General features: G+C 39.6%; 1 protein-coding gene across 1 annotated transcript in view; it reads left to right on the forward strand.

The window, feature by feature from the left end:
- Window positions 1-23,005, forward strand: part of DUOX1 (dual oxidase 1) — a 278,604-nt gene that overhangs the window by 71,367 nt on the left and 184,232 nt on the right. The window lies entirely within an intron of this gene.

Genomic DNA, 23,005 nt, shown 5'->3' on the forward strand with positions numbered 1-23,005 from the left:
ATTTTTATCTTCCCTAGTGGATTTAAGAAGGATGACAGGGTCTGTTTTAATAATATTTCCTCCACTATTCTTCTTAGTATTCAAAGGACTCTTACAATTGTTAAATCTCAGTTGTTCCCTCGTGGGATATGTAGGGACATACCCAGATCTTGATGGATAATGTTGTTCTGTATTATAATATGGACGTTGTCTATATTTCTTATTATTATGATTATTATAATTGCCCTGATAGTAATGGGGTGTATAATTGTCTCTCCGTCCATTGGGTATGTAATATTGATTGTCCCTATGGCCACTAATGTGGATCATAAGGGACTAATTGATAAGAGTATGGATATATCTGTTACACATGTAATGAATAGAGAACAGGTATTTACAGGTAATATTGGAACAGGTTCACGGCATCCACTACAATCGTATGAGAATAGGGACCCTTGCAATGATAGAAGAATGATTGAGGAATATCTAGATCAACATTATATTCCCTATGGCCATAGGGACAATCAATATTACATACCCAATGGACGGAGAGACAATTATACACCCCATTACTATCAGGGCAATTATAATAATCATAATAATAAGAAATATAGACAACGTCCATATTATAATACAGAACAACATTATCCATCGAGATCTGGGTATGTCCCTACATATATCATGAGGGAACAACTGAGATTTAACAATTGTAAGAGTCCTTTGAATACTAAGAAGAATAGTGGAGGAAATATTATTAAAACAGACCCTGTCATCCTTCTTAAATCCACTAGGGAAGATAAAAATGTACAGCAGATGACTATTGAACAAACAAGGACAAGAACTGATCAAGATAAGGTTTTGGCCATAACGGATACATCTGTGAGTGATCTGAGTCAGAATTTTCCCCATCAGAGTATGCGGGGGGTACAGAGGGACCCCCCTCAGACATCCAAAGAGACAATAAGAACGCCCCAAAAAAGAAGCTACATCGAGGACATAGAGGTGGGGGACGGAAATCCAATACCAGGGGGGAAGAAAAGCAAGGGGAGCAAATAGGCATTTTTAATTTGAGTGGGTATTCACTATCCAAAGAAGAAAAATTGGTCTTACAAAAAGGACTGAAATTCGCACCAAGCAATGGTATTAACAAATTTAGTTTATTTCTCGATATCCATAGGTATATTAGAAAACTAAATATAGCAAAATATTATTTGAATATCACACCATCCCCGCCGGCCAATATTGTGAACACTACGGGGGTCTTACATACGGACCTTCGTAATAGATCTAAATTTTGCCCCAAAAATAAAAACGAGTGCATTGATGCCTTTAAAAGGAGCCTCCTAAATGAGTTTGAAAAAATGGACTACAAACCAAAAAAACAGAATCTTTCCAGGGGGGAGAAGGAGGCACTTAAGCAGCTAGAAAAAAATGACACAATAGTGATAAAATCGGCCGATAAAGGGGGGGGGGGGGGGGGGTTGTTATTATGGATGTGGAACAATATACTAGGGAAATGGACAGACTGCTTTCGGATAGAGATACCTACTTGGTTTTAAAGAGTAACCCACTCATTTTGTTTAAAGGGCAGCTGGAGGGTATTTTAAAAAGAGGTTTGGAGAGAGAGGTGTTAGATAAAAAAGAACATGATTACCTCTTTTTGAAGTGCCCAGTCACCCCTGTTATATATTTTCTGCCGAAGATCCACAAGGATCCCATCAATCCACCAGGGAGACCTATTGTATCAGGGATTGATTCCCTGAACAGTAGAGTCTCCGAATATATTGATTTCTTTTTACAGAAATATGTGACTGTGGCTCCCTCTTACCTAAAAAACTCCTCTAGTGTCATTGACCTCATTGAAGATATTGGTGAAGTTCATGGATCCATGTGGTTAGCCACGGTTGACGTATCGTCTCTTTACACCTGCATTCCCCAACAATTGGGTATTAAAGGGGTCGAAGAAGCCCTAAATAATGATCCAGATATGGGGCCAGACCAAAAAAATTTCATTTTGGAATGTGTAGAATTTTGCCTCACCCACAACTATTTTTTATATAAAGATACCTTTTATCTTCAGCATTCTGGCGTGGCGATGGGGGCGAAATTCGCCCCAAGCCTCGCCAATCTTTTTATGACTATGTGGGAGAGGGAGAATATTGATCAGATCCTCAAAAAAGATCTAGGAAAGGGACAGCTTTTAGTGTGGCGAAGATATATAGACGACTGCCTTCTCATCTGGTTAGGTGAGAAGGAGGGTCTGGACAGTTTTTTAGTGGACATTAATGGTAACAGTTTCAATCTCAAATTTACTAATCATATCAGTGCTACCTCTGTAGATTTCCTCGATCTGGTTATTTTTGTGGAGGGTGGTAGACTCAAAACCAAGACCTTTTTTAAAACAGTAGATGTCAACACATGTATTGAGCTCAATAGCTGCCACCACCCATCTTGGCTTAAAAATATACCCAAAAGCCAATTTCAACGTATTTCAAAAAATTGCAGTAAACTAGAGGACTACAGAGAACAGGGGCAGATGGTCAAACATAGATTTTTAGAAAAAGGCTATGAAAAAGGTTTTTTAGACCATTGCAAAGATGAAATAGAATTAAAACGCATTGAGAATAAGTCACAGATCAATAATAAAAAGGTCATGAAAAAAGATTTCAGATATACATTTCTGACCCAATACAACAGTAAAATAGGCAGTATTAAGAATATGATCCAAAAAAATTGGCATATTCTTCAGAATGACCCTGTACTCAGTAAAGATTTACCGGTCAGGCCCCCTGTAGTATTCAAAAGAGCAGATAATCTCTCCAACAAACTAGTCCGTAGCGCTAGTCTTGCTACCAATAAAAAACGCACCAGTACTAAAAAGGGCAGGTTTACATGGTGCGGTTTTTGCTTACCTTGCAAAAACCGTATCCTAAAACAACGGGAAAGGTGTGTAGATCAGATTACATCTAAAACAACAAAAGAGACCATTTTTAAAATCAAAGGTCATTTTTCCTGCAATAATGTTGGAGTAATTTACCTTTTGGAGTGCCCCTGTGGCCTCCAATATGTAGGTAGGACTACACGGAGCCTCAAGACTCGGGTGCAGGAGCACATTCGTAATATTAAAAAAGGTCTTGAGACCCATAGTGTCTCGTTACATTTTAAGATTCCCCATGAGAAAAATCCGAAGGGTCTCCGCTTTACTGGTTTGGAATTAGTCCATACCCCTATCCGAGAAGGGGACTTTATTGCCATAATAAATAAAAAAGAGGTTGAGTGGATGTTCCGTTTGGGCACCATTCAACCGCAAGGGCTCAATATTGAATGTGACATTAATGCTTGCTTATTTTAAAAAATATATTTGCCGTAAGCTGTCCGGTTCTGTCCCAGTGTTTTTATCACATATAATTTTTATCCTATTTTCTATTATAGTTTTACTCTGTATGTATATGATTTGTTTTAACCTGTATTTTGGAAGTGCTTATGACGTGGTGCAGGGGAGGTTCCCTGTCTATTTAAAACACAGTGGTATCCAATTACCAATCAACGCCCCAGACGAAGCATCACCGCGAAACCCAGGTCGGGCATTACTCCAGATATTTTATATGTTTTATAGCTGTACTTGTTGCCAGTATTAAATAGTTTTTACCTGACCTTTGGTGCGCACCTACTTCTCCTGCGACTTCTTCCTTGAGAGTTTTTTGGACATCGATGTTGGCTGTTATCCAGGTTTTTGAGCTGTCTATGAAAATTCCACAAGATCTTATACACGCACCTGACAAGTGAAGCTCTGTGAGTATAATCTGTTTGCAGGCAGATTAAGTGTTGTGACATACTACACTATAGTTCTCTTTTTTCAGCAGAGTTCTACTTTGATACCAACAATACTTCTACACGCCTTCACTAATCAGGAATCTTGTGAGTATAATCTATTCACATGGTGCGTTAGATACTTGGAACCTGCTACACCAAAGTGCGTTTTTCCATTACCCACAGGTTTCCATACCAATGTTGGATTGTGAGGTTGGCATGTGATCCCACTAGTTGAAGATTTTACAAGTGAACTTTTATACACAAAGAAGATTCTTCTCTTGCAGCGCAATCTTTTTTCATATATTTGACCCCTGATATATTTATACATAGTTATTAGATCTCCCCTCAGTTGTCTTTTTTCTAAAGTGAATAACCCTAATGTTGATAATCTTTCAGGGTACTGTAATTCCCTCATTCCCGTAATTACTTTAGTTGCCCTCCTCTGAACCCTCTCCAGTTCTGCTATGTCTGCCTTGTTCACAGGAGCCCAGAACTGTACACAGTACTCCATTTGTGGTCTGACTAGTGATTTTTAAAGTGGTAGGGCCTGGAAGATCTTAGTTATGAGCAAAGATTACTTTTGTTGCCCTCCTCTGAACCCTCTCTAGCTCTGCTATGTCTGTCTTGTTCACAGGAGCCCAGAACTGTACACAGTACTCCATTTGTGGTCTGACTAGTGATTTTTAAAGTGGTAGGGCCTGGAAGATCTTAGTTATGAGCAAAGATTACTTTAGTTGCCCTCCTCTGAACCCTCTCTATCTCTGCTATGTCTGCCTTGTTCACAGGAGCCCAGAACTGTGCACAGTACTCCATTTGTGGTCTGAATAGTGATTTGTAAAGTGGTAGGGCCTGGAAGATCTTAGTTATGAGCAAAGATTAAATGAACTGAATTTGTTTAGTCTTGAAAAATGATGTCTAACCTGTACTAATAAATAAACGGACCATACAAAAAATATCAAGAGAAGCTATTCTGTGTTAAACCCCCTCAAAAAACAAGGGGCCACTCCCTATGACTGGAGAAAAAAAAGATTCAGTCATAAGAAGTGAGAAGTATTCTTTACTGTAAGGGCTGTGGATCTCTGGAATAGCCCCAGGAGCTGGTCACAGCAAATACAGGAGATGCCTTCAAAAAAGATGTAGATGCCTTTTTAATTCAAAATAACATGAGGCTTATGACAATGTATAGAAATATTGTTCTACACACCCTTTCCCTTTGGCCCAACCCCTTTTTAAAAGAAAGATGGACATTGATCCAGGGATCGATATAGCAGGATTTCAGATTGGACTTGATGGACTTTTTCCAACCTTAACAACTATGTTACTATGTAATTGTGTAGATACACAGTGACATGTGTCGCTGAAAAGTTGTGCAACATTTTTTTGTAATGATTATCAATTGTGTCACACTGTGACATGCGACATGTTGTGACTGCGACAGTCACATAAACATTTTATTGCCACAAGGTATGTACAGTATCTCTTACAAAGAGAGTTTAGTTTGTGGCTGTATTTTTATATTTGAGGACATTGTCCCAGTTAGTGGCGCTAATAGCCTCTATATATTGGTAAATTTTAACGTTTAAAGTTTAACCTTTTTTTTGCTCCCATCCCCACCCCCTGTAAAAAAAACTCTTTTAAATGACAAAACTTTATTATATTATAGCAGCTATTTTCCAGGTGTTCCCAACATGCACAACTGTTTTTCTATTAGGACTGTTGGGTAATACTAAGTCCAGTATGGCCATCCCTCTACTTGGATCCTATACCAGTTGAAAAAGGTAATTGTCTTACTTATTGACAAGAAACTGTTTCCTTTATGAGATCCATGGGTTTAACTTTCCCATTCTATATCTGGGTAGTTAAAGTCCCTCATAATAATGACCTCATTATGATTTGCCACTTCATCATTTGTCCCAGCAAAATCTGCCATCCATTAACAATATGGCGCTCCTTTCCTTCTGAGCCCTGGCGTGTGCTTATACAGCAGTTTACGACCACATATGGGGGTTTCTGTAAACTTCAGAATCGGGGTAATAAATACTGAGGTTTCTTTGGCTGTTAACCCTTGATGTGTTTCAGGAAAAATTGATTTTAATGGATAATCTGCCCCAAAAAATGAAATTTTTTAATTTCCCCTCCATTTTGCTTTCATTCTTGTGGAACACCTAAAGGGTTAATAAAGTTTGTTAAATCAGCTTTGAATAACTTGAGGGGTGTAGTTTCTAAAATGTGGTCATTTATGGGTGGTTTCTACTATGTAAGCCCCACAAAGTGACTTCACAACTGAAACGGTCTGTAAAAAAGTGGGTTTTGGAAATGTTCTTAAAAATTAAAAAATGTGCTTCTAAACAATGTGCTTCTAAACTTCTAAGCCTTCTAACTTCCTAAAAAAATTAAATGACATTTACAAACTGATGCCAACATAAAGTAGACATATGGGCAATGTAAAGTAATAACTATTTTATGAAGTATTACTATTCACCTTAAAAGCAAAGAAATTCTCATTTTGAATATAGCTAATAAAAATAAAAATAAACGTATCAACTCAAATTCACCACTATCATTAAGTATGATGTGTCACGAGGAAAACAATCTCAGAATAGCTTGGATAAGTAAAAGTGTTCCAAAATTCTTACAGTACCACAAAAATTGACATGTCAGATTTGAAAAATGGGGCTACGACATTTGGTCCAAACAGGCTGTCGCTTGAAGGGGTTAAAGAAAAATGGTGATAAATTCAAAATTTCACTTTTTTTGCCAGATTTTCCATTTTAATACATTTTTTCTGATTTTGCAGTTCTGATTTTGCAGTTTACAGAAACATGGTATTTCTAAATATTATTTTATATCCTAAAATGTAACACTGACTCGGGAAAATGTTCTTCAGTCATTCACCACTAGTGCTGTATCATGGTTTCATATAACCACTTAATTCAAATATCTTGTCACACATACCATTCAAAGATACAATGCAGCTGCCTTTCAGTCTTATCAGAACTGTCACATGTCCACATACAATCAAACCAATGAACCTGTCACTTAATTAATAGTGTTGGGCGCAAATATTCGAATATTAATCGCGAATATCGGCACTTCGAGAATTTTGCAAATATTTAAAATATAGTGATATATATTCGTAATTTCGAATATTCTAGATTTTTTTTATCAGTAACCTCCTTTCTTGCTTGTGGGCCAATGAGAAGGCTACAATGTCTATATCACTATATCTACAGATAGTGATATAGTGTAGCTGATTCTACTGTGTGCTGTCTATACATACATACGGTACATACTGTACATAGTGCTGTGATGTCACAAGTTCACAACAATACTTAGTGCACCAATCCCTAATAAGTAGTCAGACCTGTTAAAATGTGAAGTTGCACGTATTGCGCCAAAATATTCGCATCATTAGTGCCGATTTCGCAATCGCAAATATATTGGAGCACTCTATCTGCATATAAAGCTATTGTAATGTTCTGCCATGCCAACCATTTTCTCTAGTCTCAGAAAACTTCTAGCTGCTTGAAAAATGTAGCTATAGTGAGCCATGCCTGTATTTAGCGTGCATTACGCTAATAATACATTGCTGATTTTTGGCGATAAAGAAAGTAATCTCAAATTCGCGAATATATGACGAATATTCTACAAAATAGTAGATTTTTTGTGGACTCATTTAAATGAAGGATATAGACTTCCAAATGTGCAATTTGCTCACATTTTGCACATTAATAAGCACCCTTAATTAAAATGTTCTTCTGGGACTGTATACATTGCATAATATGTACACTAGACCACACTGTCAATCATGGAGCACATACTTGCTAATGGGGATTACTTCAGAAAAAAGGCAAATTATACAATGCAATACAAATGTTAAATAAATGAATAAGCACAATTCCATCCTAAAATAACTGACTCTAAAGTCACTTAATCTCAAGTCACACACTTAAGACAAAACACACTTGAGATCAAAACACACTCTCACAGTTGCAAATTAATTTTTTAGTCTGCTTTTAAAGCTGCTATTCCCAATCCGCTCCAAACGTTTATGCTTGACACGCAAGTCAACATGAGGAAGACCGTGGGTTGTTGTTACCTCATGCCCTATATGAGGGCAGTGCCAAAAAGAGATGATGTACAAGGTAGAGGAACAGGAGGATGATGCTGAGCCATGGCTCAAAGGCACATTGTCAGACTCAGTGTCACGGCCACGGTTTTGGCCGTGACTCCTTGGGAGCCGCATACTGTTGCCCGCGGTTTTGTGTTGTAGTTTCAACCGCAGCTTGAGGCATAATGTAGTTGGCCTCAGGTGCGGTTGCCGCGGACAACGGCTATGTGTGCGGTTTCCTAGGAGTTATGTGTATTTATGCACTTTTGTATGTCGGTGTGCACTCTCTGTTTTGTGTGGTGTACACTTACATCTTCTCCTCACTGTGGTTGCCCGTGGCAACGTTTGGTTGCATGGTGTACATGTGGTGGCAGTGTCCCGGCCTTCGGGCTGACTCCCAAGACATGGTTGCCACCCATGTCGTTGCCTGCGGCAACAGCCACAGGGTGTTTCTGAGTTGGACACTTTCCCTTTTAATTTATGTTTCCCTTCCCTGGTGTTGGAAGGGTTAACCTCCTTCCTAGTGTGTGTGTGCACTGGGTGTGTCTGACTGTGGGTGTGGCTTCCTGGCCTATATAGCCTCGCTGTTAGCATGGCTCAGTGGGTTGTTTCAGCCTTGCTTGCTGGAGCAGCCTCCTGTGTTATTATCTGCCTGTGAGAGCCACCCCTGTGGTCATAAAGAAAATGTCACTATGTTTTATGTCATGTTGTGTGAGATGTCCATCTGATGTTCTGTTGGGTCCTTCCTTCGTTTGGTTTGTGCAGCTAATGGTTCTGGATTCTGTGTGTTCTCAGGGATCCAGTCAGCAAGGCTGTGACAGGTTGGTTGAACTACTTAGTTCACCTGCCATTTCCGTTAGTCTGTTTTGGTTCCCCCTTTTCCCAACAGCTTGGCCAGTGAGACTCCTGCTCCTCCGTGCCTAGGAGGAGTAGGTCGTCTTACCCTGACTCCTAGCGCAGGGATCGGACGGAGGGTGAGTTAGGGATCCGAGGTTCCTGCGCATGGGTCCTCCTACCTTTAAGGTCGGCCCATGCAGGTAGGACTTAGGGTCAGGGTAGGGACGCTGTTAGGAGGTGACCTGCTCCCTATCCTGTTCTCCTGGCCGAGTAGGCCAACAGCATCTGGCATCGCACGGCTGAGGATTTCCCCCATCCTCAGCCGTGACACTCAGAGGTGACATCAACATCATCTGGCTGTGACTAAGAAGAAGAATGAGCCATCCAGTCCACATAATATGGTGCCTTCCGGAGGCAAAGGGAAACTATGGCCTGCTGTTCCTACTACTACTGGCCAAACTTGTGGTGTTGACTGTTCTGTTTGCACTACTACAGGCACCACATTCTCAATCACAGATGATGAGGCATGAGTCTTTGTTTTCCACTCTTCATTTTAAAGGACATATTATTTAGGGCTCATGCACACGAATGTATTTTCTTTCTGTGTCCGTTCAGTTTTTTTTTTTGCAGACCTTATGCGGAACTATTCATTTCAATGGATCCACAAAAAAAAACGGAGGGTACTCGGAAGGTACTCGGTGTGCATTCCGTTTCCGTATGTCCATATTTCCATTTCGCAAAAAAATAGAACATATCCTATTATTGTCTGCATTACGGACAAGGATAGTACTGTTCTATTAGGGGCCAGCTGTTCCTTTCCACAAAATATGGGATGCACACGGACGTCATCCATATTGTTTGCAGATCCATTTACTGCGGACCTCAAAATACATACGATCGTGTGCATGAGCCCTTACAGGTTTGGTACACAGATTATTAAATGGTAGCAAAATTTTCTCTTTTTTCTGTAATTAACAGAGAGGCGCAATTAAAGGTTCCCTCCCCTTTCTACAAAACACTATGCACTGGTATTTAAAATTTAAAATAAAGTTTATTAACACCATCCAATGCTCTGAATTAAACAGGTATATTAATGCATGCACAATATTCTGAAAAATATATATATTCAGCCATGTAGCGTATGTGTTATTTGGAGTGAGGAATACCAGGAGGACTCATCACAAAGATTTTTATAAAATAATTAGATTTGAGTCTTTGTAAAGGTTGATTGATTATGGAAATAATATAGAAAAAAAAATCATCAATATATTGTCCATGGCTGTGTCAGCTTGTCAACTTTGTTTCCAGCAGCAAATCCCAACAAATGAACCCCCTATCTATTCCTGCCAATCATATACAGCATGGAAATATGTGTGTCTTACGCATGTATCTGCTTCTGCCTCTACATATATGGAAACCTTCAAATATACAGTCAGACGTACTCATACAGAACCTCCGGTGCCTCTACATAAATTTGGTGCATTCACCACCAGCTAAAGGGGTATTAAGACAGGCGTCTAAAGTGCCGGTCTTGATAAATGAGCCCCATAGTTCTTTGAAATAGCATTTAGCTTTAGCATCAAAGGTATCAGGTTCCTGAAAATTACAGAGGTATTAGTGGTACTGAAAAGTATTAAAATGTATGGCAATCCAAAGAAATAGCTTTAAGTTGGGAGGGAGCGGGGCATTAGGCCACAGAGGGCCCTAATTAACTTACTGCTTGACACCTTTCTATTTCTATTTTACAACTTTACTGAAGCTCTTCAGCACTCCATCTCTTATTGAGCTCAGTTGTCCATTTTCATTGCCAGTCTTTTTATCACAGTCCACCTCTCTCTTAGGACACAAACCATACTTCCCTGCTATAAACTCTACCTCTGGCGTTGATCAGAGATGGGCGTGGGTAAGATACTTTTCATTGTTGTTTTGGGCCTCACTGCAGCGCATTCTAGTTTACACTTTCAGAATGGCAGCAGGACGTGGACAGAAGTAACCGACCATTTGGCACAATGTTCTAGTGTAACAATACACTACAGTCAGATCATTACTCCCAGAATAATCTACTCTGTTGTATCAGTCTCTAAATCCTGGTTGATCCAGGCCTGATTCATCTTTATAAAGGTTAGTCTCTCAACATTTTGGGTTGAAAGGCGGGTTCTCTTTGGGTAACTATGCCACCCGCCGCATTAAATACCCAGGAAAACTTGCCCATGGCAATTCACGTTTGACTGCCCATTTGTCTAGAGGATCTTGGATCTGGGTTTACAGGTTGCGATCCAAGTATGCCACCTCCTGCTGGTTCAGGTTCTGCTCCATGTCCGGTTGCTTCTAGATAGTTTCTTCAGTAGGCAGGTGAAGAAAACTGCTCATCAGAGACTCAAGATTTAAGTTGCTGCTGATGGAGCTGGTGCTGCTCCTGCCCCCACCCCCTACTAGCAAGCAGAGCAGTGGAGCGTGAGCTCAGAGAGTCGGAGAGTCCCCCTTGTTAGACCTTCATGAGGATGGACAATGGGGTGCATAGGCAGCGACAAACCAGAGAGGCTCAGAGAGTCTCCCTGGTTAGACCTACTTGAGGATGAACAATGGGGTGCATAGGCAGCGACCAACCAAAAAAGGATGTTAGAAGGCTTAGAATTTTAAAAGCAATTCTTAAAATTTTTAAGAACATTTCCAAAACCCACTTTTTTAAGGACCGAATCAGCTATGAAGTCACTTTGTGAGGCGTACATAATAGAAACCACCTATAAATGGCCCTATTTTAGAAACTAAACCCCTCAAGTTACTCAAAACTGATTTTACAAACTATGTTAACCATTTAGGTGTTTCACAAGAATTAACCCTTTGACGCATTTGGACATAACTGTATGTCCAAATTGCAAGTGACTTACTGCATTTGGACGTACAGTCACATCCAATTGCTTACCGGGGCTGTGACACTATAAAGTGTCACAGCCCCAGAGTCTCCGCTCTCCCGGAGAGCAGATACACCGGGGAAGCAGGCAAGGGACCAATCAGAGTGGTCCCTTGGTGGCAAGTGCTCTGATTGGTTAGTCTCTGCAGACTAACCAATCGGAGCACTTTAGTGTTGAAATGCCGGATTCAGGTTGTGATCTCGAAGCTGGAGATCACAGCCTGAAATCAGCCATGACCCCCACTGTGGCCCCAGTGCCCATGATGATTATACGGCCCTCATATGCCACAATTGCCCTCATTGTCCCCCCATCGCCCCCAGATGCCCCCTGAAGCCTGATCCTCTGTGCAGGATCTCTGATAAAGCGGCTCAGGAACAGAGCCGATGCCATCAGCAGAGAGTGTCTGCTGTAATTTACAGCTGACACTCTGATGCTATGGCCCAAATCGGTGCTGGCACCGATCTCGCCCATTTAACCCTATAGATGCCGTGGTTAGCAGCCACCCGTTATATCAATGGGGTTGAGAGGGAAGGAGCTCCCTGTCTTCCATCCGGCCACCACTGCTGCAATGGCCGGATGGAAAAGGCACCCGGGCTGATGAGCCTTAGTGTAACTGTAATAGACACTATACAGTGCATTGCAATAGATGTCTATTGCAATGCACTGTATAGCCATCATGCCCACTAGATCTTCAAGATGGGTCTTGATAAATAAAAAAAGTGTAAAAAAAAGAAAATAAATAAATAATTAAAATTTAAATTAAAATAAAATAAAAATTGTCTTTTCTCATATCTGTTTATTTATGTAATTAAAAAAATGAACTTGATCTATGAAAGTATCATATTATAAAAGTATCAAATTACTAATCCTGAGCGGTGAATGCCATAAAAAATAATGTCGAAAAAAAATTACGGAATTGTTGTTTTTGTCACCTCACGTCCACTATAAAAAAAAATACCAAGTGATGATACCAATATAAACCAATAAAAACTACAGCCCGTCCTGCAAAAAATAAGCCCCCATACAGCTACATTAAAGAGAAAAGAAAAAAGATATGGACTTTAGTATATGGCGATGCAAAATATAATTTATTTTCAACACAAAAGTGATTTTATTGCTAAAAAAGTAGTAAAACATAAAAAAATTACATAAATTTGGTATCGCCATAACCATATCAATCCACAGAATTAAATAATCATGACATTTACCACAAGAGGAGCTCCATAAAAAAATAAAAATAAAAAACACTAACAGAATTGCCCTTTTTGCCCACTTCATCTCCACAAAAAATTGTATAAAAAGTGTTCAAAAAGACATATGTACCCTAAAATAATACCAATAAAATCTATTATTCTTTGAGAGGGGTAGTTTCCAAAATGTCACTTTTTGGGGTTTTCTTTCTAGGGGTACTTAGGGTCTCTTTAAATGTGACATGGCACCTGAAAACCATTCCAGCAAAATCTGCCATCCGTTAATAATATGGCGCTCCTTTCCTTCTGAGCCCTGCCGTGTGCTTATACAGCAGTTTACGACCACATATGGGGGTTTCTGTAAACTTCAGAATCGGGGTAATAAATACTGAGATTTCTTCGGCTGTTAACCCTTGATGTGTTCCAGGAAAAATTGATTTTAATGGATAATCTGCCCCAGAAAATGAAATTTTTTAATTTCCCCTCCATTTTGCTTTCATTCTTGTGGAACACCTAAAGGGTTAATAAAGTTTGTTAAATCAGCTTTGAATAACTTGAGGGGTGTAGTTTCTAAAATGTGGTCATTTATGGGTGGTTTCTACTATGTAAGCCCCACAAAGTGACTTCATAACTGAAACGGTCTGTAAAAAAGTGGGTTTTGGAAATGTTCTTAAAATAAAAAATGTGCTTCTAAACAATGTGCTTCTAAACTTCTAAGCCTTCTAACTTCCTAAAAAAATAAAATGACATTTACAAAATGATGCCAACATAAAGGAGACATATGGGCAATGTAAAGTAATAACTATTTTATGAAGTATTACTATTCATCTTAAAAGCAAAGAAATTCAAATTTTGAATATAGCGAATAAAAATAAAAATAAACGTATCAACTCAAATTCACCACTATCATTAAGTATGATGTGTCACGAGGAAAACAATCTCAGAATAGCTTGGATAAGTAAAAGTGTTCCAAAATTATTACAGTACCACAAAAATTGACATATGTCAGATTTGAAAAATGGGGCTACGACATTTGGTCCAAACAGGCTGTCGCTTGAAGGGGTTAAAGAAAAATGGTGATGAAATTTCAAAATTTCACTTTTTTTGCCAGATTTTCCATTTTAATCAATTTTTCCTGATTTTGCAGTTTACAGAAACATGGTATTTCTAAATATTATTTTATATCCTAAAATGTAACACTGACTCGGGAAAATGTTCTTCAGCCATTCACCACTAGTGCTGTATCATGGTTTCATATAACCACTTAAATCAAATATCTTGTCACACATACCATTCAAAGATACAATGCAGCTGCCTTTCAGTCTTATCAGAACTGTCACATGTCCACATACAATCAAACCAATGAACCTGTCACTTAATTAATAGTGTTAGGCGCAAATATTCGAATATTAATCGCGAATATCGGCACTTCGAGAATTCGCAAATATTTTAAATATAGTGATATATATTCGTCATTTCGAATATTCTAGATTTTTTTTATCAGTAACCTCCTTTCTTGCTTGTGGGCCAATGAGAAGGCTACAATGTCTATATCACTATATCTACAGATAGTGATATAGTGTAGCTGATTCTACTGTGTGCTGTCCATACATACATACGGTACATACTGTACATAGTGCTGTGATGTCACAAGTTCACAACAATACTTAGTGCACCAATCCCTAATAAGTAGTCAGACCTGTTAAAATGTGAAGTTGCACGTATTGTGCCAAAATATTCGCATCATTAGTACCGATTTCGCAATCGCGAATATATTGGAGCACTCTATCTGCATATAAAGCTATTGTAATGTTCTCCCGTGCCAACCATTTTCTCCAGGCTCAGGAAACTTCTAGCAGCTTGAAAAATGTAGCTATAGTGACCCACGCCTGTATTTAGCGTGCATTACGCTAATATTACATTGCTGATTTTTGGCGATAAAGAGAGTAATCTCAAATTCGCGAATATATGACGAATATTCTACAAAATATTCATGAAATATAGCAAATTCGAATATTGCTCCTGCCGCTCATCACTAAACTTAAACACATAATTCATGTATGCAAATTAAAGGGGTTGTCCCATAAAAAAATATTATACTGTTTTCAAACTCATCTAAATACTTTTGCAATTGCATGTAATAAAAAGTTAGCATAGCCACTCAGTTATTCAAAAAAATGTTTCAATATAGCATCACCTGCATCATCTCACTAAGATGGCCGCACATGCTCAATTTCATCCTTCAACTGCCTCCTGAGCTGTGATAGGGAGAGCTGAGACACGCCCCCTGAGCTGCAGCAGAAAAGACACTCCCCCTTGAGCTGTCAGCTTGATATAAATCTAGCAGAGCAACGAATGGAGAGATCTCTGGATCCATGTGAGGTACAGGGCTGGTTCGGGCTATGTTAGAAAGAGGTTGTGATGTCTGATTTATTAATTTTTTTACATTAGCCATGGGATAACCTCTTTAACCTTTATGTATGTCTTACTTTATAATGCACATTATAACGCAAAAGTACAATTAAAATATGAACGACTTCATTTGCGACCACAAATAGTGTTTTGCATTAATTTAAACAATATCTCAAATCTTTCGATTACTTAGGCCTTTTCATAAACATAGACATACATTTCAACATACCATTAACCTATTCTTAGCCAAAACGTTACAAATGCCCTCATGTGCTCCTGTCAATCATTGCTTGATAAAGACTTGCTTAAGGGTACTTTCACACTTGCGGCAGAGAGATCCGGCAAGCAGTTCCGTCGCCAGAACTGCCTGCCGGATCAGGCAAAACGTATGCCAACTGATGGCATTAGTAAGACTGATCAGGATCCTTATCAGTCTTAAAAATGCCTGATCAGTCGAAAAAATGCATTGAAATGCCGGATCCGTCTTTCCGGTGTCATCCGGCAAAACGGATCCGGCATTTATTTTTTTCACCTTTTTTTCAGTCTGCGCATGCGCAGACCGGAAGGACGGATCCGGGATTCCGGTATTCTGAATGCCGGATCCGGCACTAATACATTCCTATGGGAAAAAATGCCGGATCCGACATTCAGGCAAGTCTTCAGTTTTTTTCGCCGGAGATAAAACCGTAGCATGCTACGGTTTTCTCTTTTGCCTGATCAGTCAAAATGACTGAACTGAATACACTCTCCATTCAGAATGCATGGGGATAAAACTGATCAGTTATTTTCCAGTATAGAGCCCCTGTGACGGAACTCTATGCCGGAAAAGAAAAACGCTAGTGAAACTTTGCAATGTAAGCTGCTGATGGAATAAAACACAACATTTTTTGCACAAATTGAAGAGTGCTGCGGATTTTCTACCATTTTACTACTTTAAGAGACCCCCAGCCTGGATCTCCTTCCATGGGCTCCACTTTTCTGGACCTGAATTCTGGGTACCTGGATTATTGGTATGATTTTTCCCATGCTGGGATTTGTAGTGCTGTTTACCATCCATTTTTTGTATCAATCAATTCACCACATGGTTTCTCAAAATGATGAACACATACAGTTCCTCTTGTCTACATGTAAGAAAATATTTACCCTTTTAATTCAGTGTTATATAAACATTATTATTATAGGTTTGCAGTGTGGTTACTAGACATTCCATGCAATCATTTAATTTATTGCTTGATAAAGTTGACAATGTAGAACATAGCCAAAACAAAAAGAAAGTTATTAAAGAAGTCTCGATCAAATACTGCTTTCAAAGAAAATTTTCTGCTAGAGAAATAATAATAACAACTTTAATACGTGCAATAACAACCAGTGAAAAACGTACTATTACGCCTAATACATCATTGCCTTAACAGGAGAGAGGAGAGGGTGTAGCCATAATTTATATATTGCTGTGCAGGAAAATGAATATGAATAACTTACAATTATTTAATAATTAGGCAATTTATTGTCTCATAATTAATATGAAAGCTATTTAGCTAATTTAAAGTCAAAAAACAAAAACAAAATCTTATCCTTATACAAGCCATAATCATTACCAATAAATCAGTCATCAGCAGATAGAATTTTAGCCAAATGCTAATGTTCCTCTAATAACTTACGTGTTAATGAGGTCCCTTAAAAGCCTACCCATTGCACCCTTTTTAGTATTTTTAGAATCACTTGATTCATGTAATAATTTTAATAACTGCATTTGCTGAGGAAACTTCCCTTTTTTTTTATTTTCTGTTCTCCCAAATTCCAGATTTTAGAGCATTTAGAATGCACCTTAAGTGCGTTCCAAACACCAGAGGGCTTGCATACTTCCGATGTGCATGCCACACTGGCGTGCGTTTCAACCACCGGAAGTGCCCTTTCCTTCCCACCTGGAGATGGAACTCTGCTCTGGTATATAACTGTGGGACTATAGGGCACAAATGTTACATCCTGCGATTGCTCCATCACCGTCAATCCCACCTAATAATGTGGACACCATGTGGAAGCCGCTATCAATATGTCGGGTGATATGTAAGGGGTCTGATAGACCAGAATCTTTTATTTGATATTTTTATGCTGTGAGAAGGTGACAGATCTCACACAGGTTAGAGGCAAGGAAGGGGTGGATAGTGCGGCCCACACCCCTATTCCACCACAGTTGAGACCAGCTGGAGGTACTCATGCGGGCATAAAGCACCTCCTAGGATGTCAGTAAGGGGGGAGTGTGCAAACAGAGGCCTGGTGAGGCTCTGTGAGTGTGGTCTCAGCTGGGCAAGGCTGAGAGACCACGAGGCTGGGAGATATTCTGACTGTGCTGCAGCCTGGGGATTGGTGGACTATTGGGCTGAGAAAGCCGCACCTGAAACAGTGTGCGAACTGTGATGTATACTGTAGGTGAGTCAGAGAGACATGTCTTATGTTTTAGTTAGTACCCAGACGGGCAGGCTTTTATTTTGTACTGTTTATGTTTGTGCTTTTGCCACAATAAAGCACAGTTTGGCCTCTAAATTCTGGTGTCCGTCAAGAAGTATGTGGTTGCAACCCCCGAAAAAGAGCTAACCCCCCACAATGCTTACAGATCCCTTCCTTTGATAATCTTATTGATTACAGAATGTGTATCAAGTATCTTGAGGGCACCCCATCATGAAGAAAGATTAAAAGAATTGAATTTATTTAGTCTTGAGAAAAGACGTCTAAGGGGGGACATGATTAACCTATACAAATATATATAACTGGACCATACAAAAAATACGGCGAAAAGCTGTTCCATGTAAAATGTGCACAAAAGACAAGGGGGCGAACCGCCATAGACTTCAATAGAGAGGTGAATTTTAAAACCCACAGGGACTCTTTCTGGCCACATTAGTGATGGAAAAGTTGTTTCAAGGGGACTAACACCTGGACTGTGGCATGCCGGAGGGGGATCCATGGCAAAACTCCCATGGAAAATGACGTAGTTGACGCAGAGTGTGGTAAGTTGAATTCGCAATGCGATTAATATAACCTGCATTAATCGCATTGCGAATTACATAGAAACATAGAAACATAGAATGTGTCGGCAGATAAGAACCATTTGGCCCATCTAGTCTGCCCAATATACTGAATACTATGGATAGCCCCCGGCCCTATCTTATATGAAGGATGGCCTTATGCCTATCCCATGCATGCTTAAACCCCTTCACTGTATTTGCAGCTACCACTTCTGCAGGAAGGCTATTCCATGCATCCACTACTCTCTCAGTAAAGTAATACTTCCTTATATTACTTTTAAACCTTTGCCCCTCTAATTTAAAACTGTGTCCTCTTGTGGTAGTTTTTCTTCTTTTAAATATGCTCTCTTCCTTTACCGAGTTGATTCCCTTTATGTATTTAAAAGTTTCTATCATATCCCCTCTGTCTCTTCTTTCTTCCAAGCTATACATATTAAGGTCCTTTAACCTTTCCTGGTAAGTTTTATCCTGCAATCCATGTACTAGTTTAGTAGCTCTTCTCTGAACTCTCTCTAGAGTATCTATATCCTTCTGGAGATATGGCCTCCAGTACTGCGCACAATACTCCAAGTGAGGTCTCACCAGTGTTCTGTACAGCGGCATAAGCACTTCACTCTTTCTACTGCTTATACCTCTCCCTATACATCCAAGCATTCTGCTGGCATTTCGTGCTGCTCTATTGCTAGAATTGACGAATATAACGAATATAGCACTATATTCTCAATCTTCGTTATATTCTAGCAATACAACCATTAGGAACCCAGCTCTAAGTTGAATTCGCAATGCAATTAATATAACCTATATTACAACTTAGTCAAATCCATCTAAGATGGATGCTGTCCTTGCTTTTTGATAGGAGGTGGGAGGGTCTGGGAGGCAGGGTATGCTGATTGGCTGGAATGTGTCTGCTGACTGTGAGGTACAGGGTCAAAGTTTGCTCAATGATGATGTATAGGGGGCGGACCGAACATTGCATATGTTCGCCCGCCGCGGCGAACGCGAACAAGCTCTGTTCGCCCGGAACTGTTCGCCGGCGAATAGTTCGGGACATCACTAGTGGTCAACAGCAGGAACAGTGGACAGTTTCAAAAAGGGTTTAGATAAATTCTTAAAAGTAAAAAACATAAATGCCTTTGAAAACGTATAGAAATCTGAGCCTCGATTCCTTCTGGGATTCGCGTCCCCACCTATCCCTTGGTTGAACTTGATGGACGTATGTCTTTTTTCAACCGTATTAACTATGTAACTATGTAACTATATGGGATTTAGTAGGCGGTGTTTACCATATCTGAGGGTTCTTATGAATTACTTATCTTATTTATTTAGATATTTATAATATCATGCTCTTCTGACCAGCATCATGTATTAGAATGATTTTCCTATCTTTCTATTTATTGAATCATGTATTTATCTAATTATCCAATCACGTCTTTCTGATGAGTTATTACCCACCATTTCTCCCCTGATGAACCTGGAAGAGGGAAAACGCATCTGGAAGTTGCAAGGGTAAAAATAAGGAAAGTTAGGAATAGGAACGAGACTAGAGGGTACCCACCATCAGGGTGTTCCTCTGGGTTGAGGCATTAGTAAGGGATATCTCAGGGATATTACTCCCAATGACGGATTCCTCTATTCCTACAATATATGGTACATATAAACTATTGAGTTGGCTGGATCAGATTTTTGTGCCTTTATGAATTGTTGTTTTTTTGTTTGTATTTTGTTTTCCTCTTGTGTACACTAGATATTACGTTTTGCTCCTATAGGTGAGCACATTTTATAGTATTTATTAAAAGTTCAGTTTTAATCCCCATGCTTTTTGTGAGATTGATATGACTAACTGCAGGCATTAACATAGTTTAAACAAATATTTATTTTAAAAAAATAAATAAAATCCTGCAGTTTTCCACTACTATGTCTAATAGTTGGCGCTACTTCTTGGTTTATACAGATCACTTTACTGCAATTAAAGATCTCTTTACAAGGGGTTCTTTTCTGACAATCTGCTGATCACTAGCGGAGGAGACCGGTGCATTTACATGCAGTAATCTCCTCTAGCTCCTCCAGAGTATGGGGAGGAGTGATCACTAATGCCATCGCTCTTCCCTATAGAGACTCGTTGTTTCCCGGCAGCAGATTGTGTTTACACAGCACAATCTGCCATTGGGAAACGATGATTATCTTCGTTCATCGGGTAATCAGTGGTGCATTCACTCCAACAGATCATCACTAACAAGTGTTACTAGTAACGCTGGTTAGCGATAATCTGTTCAATTGTCAGTCCGTGTAAAGGGCCCCTAACTCATTCTAATCCTGCTTGTAATTATATCATCTCTGTGTACAGATAAGACAGGATCCTCCATTCACAATAGGTGATTGTCAGAAATTCTCTATTCTTTCCTTGTACAATGACCCCTGCACAGGTCACAGGGCATGCCTAGTAGACTTTCCCATGTAAGTCAGTAGGGTCTCCTCCTGTCCATTGCGTCTATCACCCATGGGGCTGCCGTAAAGCAATTTTCCTAATGCTTTCTAAATGCTGTTAAGAAGAGCTCAGGCAAGATGTCCGTCCCCATAATACTGTTCAGGAAATAGAACAAACAATATCTGCAAACAGAAAATAAAAACTGAATAGAAAAAAAGGAAACGTGTTAGGCCTCTTTCACACAAACGATACGGATTGTGTCAGGATGCATTCAGGGTGCGTTCAGTGCACCATTTCGCAAGCAAGTTCAGTCAGTTTTGTCTGCATTTGCGTTCAGTGTTTCAGTTTTTTTCGCATGGGTGCAATCAGTTTTGATATGTTTTTCACGTGAAAAATAACTGAAGGTTTACAAACAACATCTCCTAGCAACCATCAGTGAAAAATGCATTGTATCCGCACCTGCTTCTGCATGCAATGCATTTTTCACTGAAGCCCCATTCACTTCTATGGGGCAAGGGCTGCGTGAAAAAGGTAAAATATAAAACATGCTGCGATTCTTATGCAACGCAGAACTGATGCACGAAAAAAACTGCTTATGAACACAGACCCATTGAAATGAATGGGTCAGGATTCAGTGCGGGTGCTATGTGTTCACTTCACGCATCGCACCAGCACGGAAAACTGGCTGATGTATCTGATATTAACTGGCAGATAAATTTTTGGGTGACATATTTCCTTTAAATTTATCAGGTATATTAAGGCAACAGTAAAATGTGTAGAATTTATCTGTTTTGTTAACGCACCAGTATAATGCATTTTTATTAAAGAGGTTGGCCAGTTTCTGGTTATTGTTGACCAATTTGTTTGTGAGATGATCATATGGCACTTACTAATAAAGTCTTTGTTGAAGTTCTGCACCAGTTTCTATATTTTATAAGGTATGCTCCCTTTTTTTTTTTACAAACTCCTTTGTGCTGTCCACATAGTCCTGTCCATAAGATGTCTACAAATGGAGGGTCATATGACCAGGGAAATCACCTCCAAGTGATGACTCCTCCATTCAGATACACTGCACCTGCCATCTGTATTTGCACCGTTGGGAGTTCAGTACGGATGCAGTGTATTTGAATAGAGTAGATATTATATTTGAGGTAATTCAGGGCTCCAGATGGCGACCAAAATGGAAGAATTTGTAGTCTTCTCGCCATTTGCGCCTAGACCCTCCGCTGCTCTGCCTCTTTCACACACGCATTGAACTGACATGGGACGCGCTGCTGTCAGCGCATGCCATGTTCTCCTCAGCAGCACAGGTGAGAAGGAGGCAGTCCCTCCCCCCTGTGCTGCTGCCACCAATGGACTGATAGCAGGGAGGAGGAGGGGAGGGACTGTGGACATTGCGCCACCAATGAATATAGTTTATGCCTGAATACACACGCAGGCTGCGGGTGCCGACCATATCCCATACCCGGCACCCAGCGTCTATGACTGTGCGCTGCAATCCACCACAATTAACCCCTCAGGTGCAGAACCTGAGAGGTTAATTGAAGCGGATGGCAGTGCGCAGTTCTAGAGGCTGGGTGCCGGGTATGGGATATGGTCGGCACTAGCAGCCTGGGTTTGTATTCAGGCATAAACTATATTCATTGGTGTTGCAATGTCCACAGTACACATATAAAATATATAAACAATAAAAAAACAAACATATTACATATCGCCAGGCCCGAAAAAGTGCAAACGATTACAATATTTAAAAATATCTCCTATGCGGTGAACACTGTAACAGAAAAAAATTAAGAAAGCGCAATTTGCCATTTTTTTGTCACCTTGTCCCAACAAAAATTAGGATGGGACTGTTCTATTATGGTCCAGACGTTCCATAAAATGCGAAATGCACGCTGCTTTTATTTTTTCCGCGTGGTATCGAATATCGCAATACTTTTTATGGTATCGAAATTGAATAAAAATGTTGGTATCGTGACAACCCTAGGTAAGACATGTTTTTTAAATTTTTTTATTATTATACCGTAATTATAGGTATTTTAAATTTGGCGACTAAAAATTTTATTTGGCTCCTAAATTTTTAAGGTTAGGAGCCAATGGCTCCTTGATATTTTTTTTGGTCTGGAGCACTGTAATTTGTCAGGTCACATGACCCTCCATCAGCAGCCATTTTATGGACAGGACCTCTGTGTGGACACCACAAAAGACTTTTTAAACAAGGGAGCATAACTTATGAAATATAGAAAAGGGTGCAGAATTTCAACAAAGTCTACATTAGAAAGTGCCATAAAATCATCTTACAC

The sequence above is a fragment of the Bufo bufo genome, chromosome 1 (assembly GCF_905171765.1).
Source record: "Bufo bufo chromosome 1, aBufBuf1.1, whole genome shotgun sequence".
NCBI classification, from domain to species: Eukaryota; Metazoa; Chordata; class Amphibia; order Anura; family Bufonidae; genus Bufo; species Bufo bufo.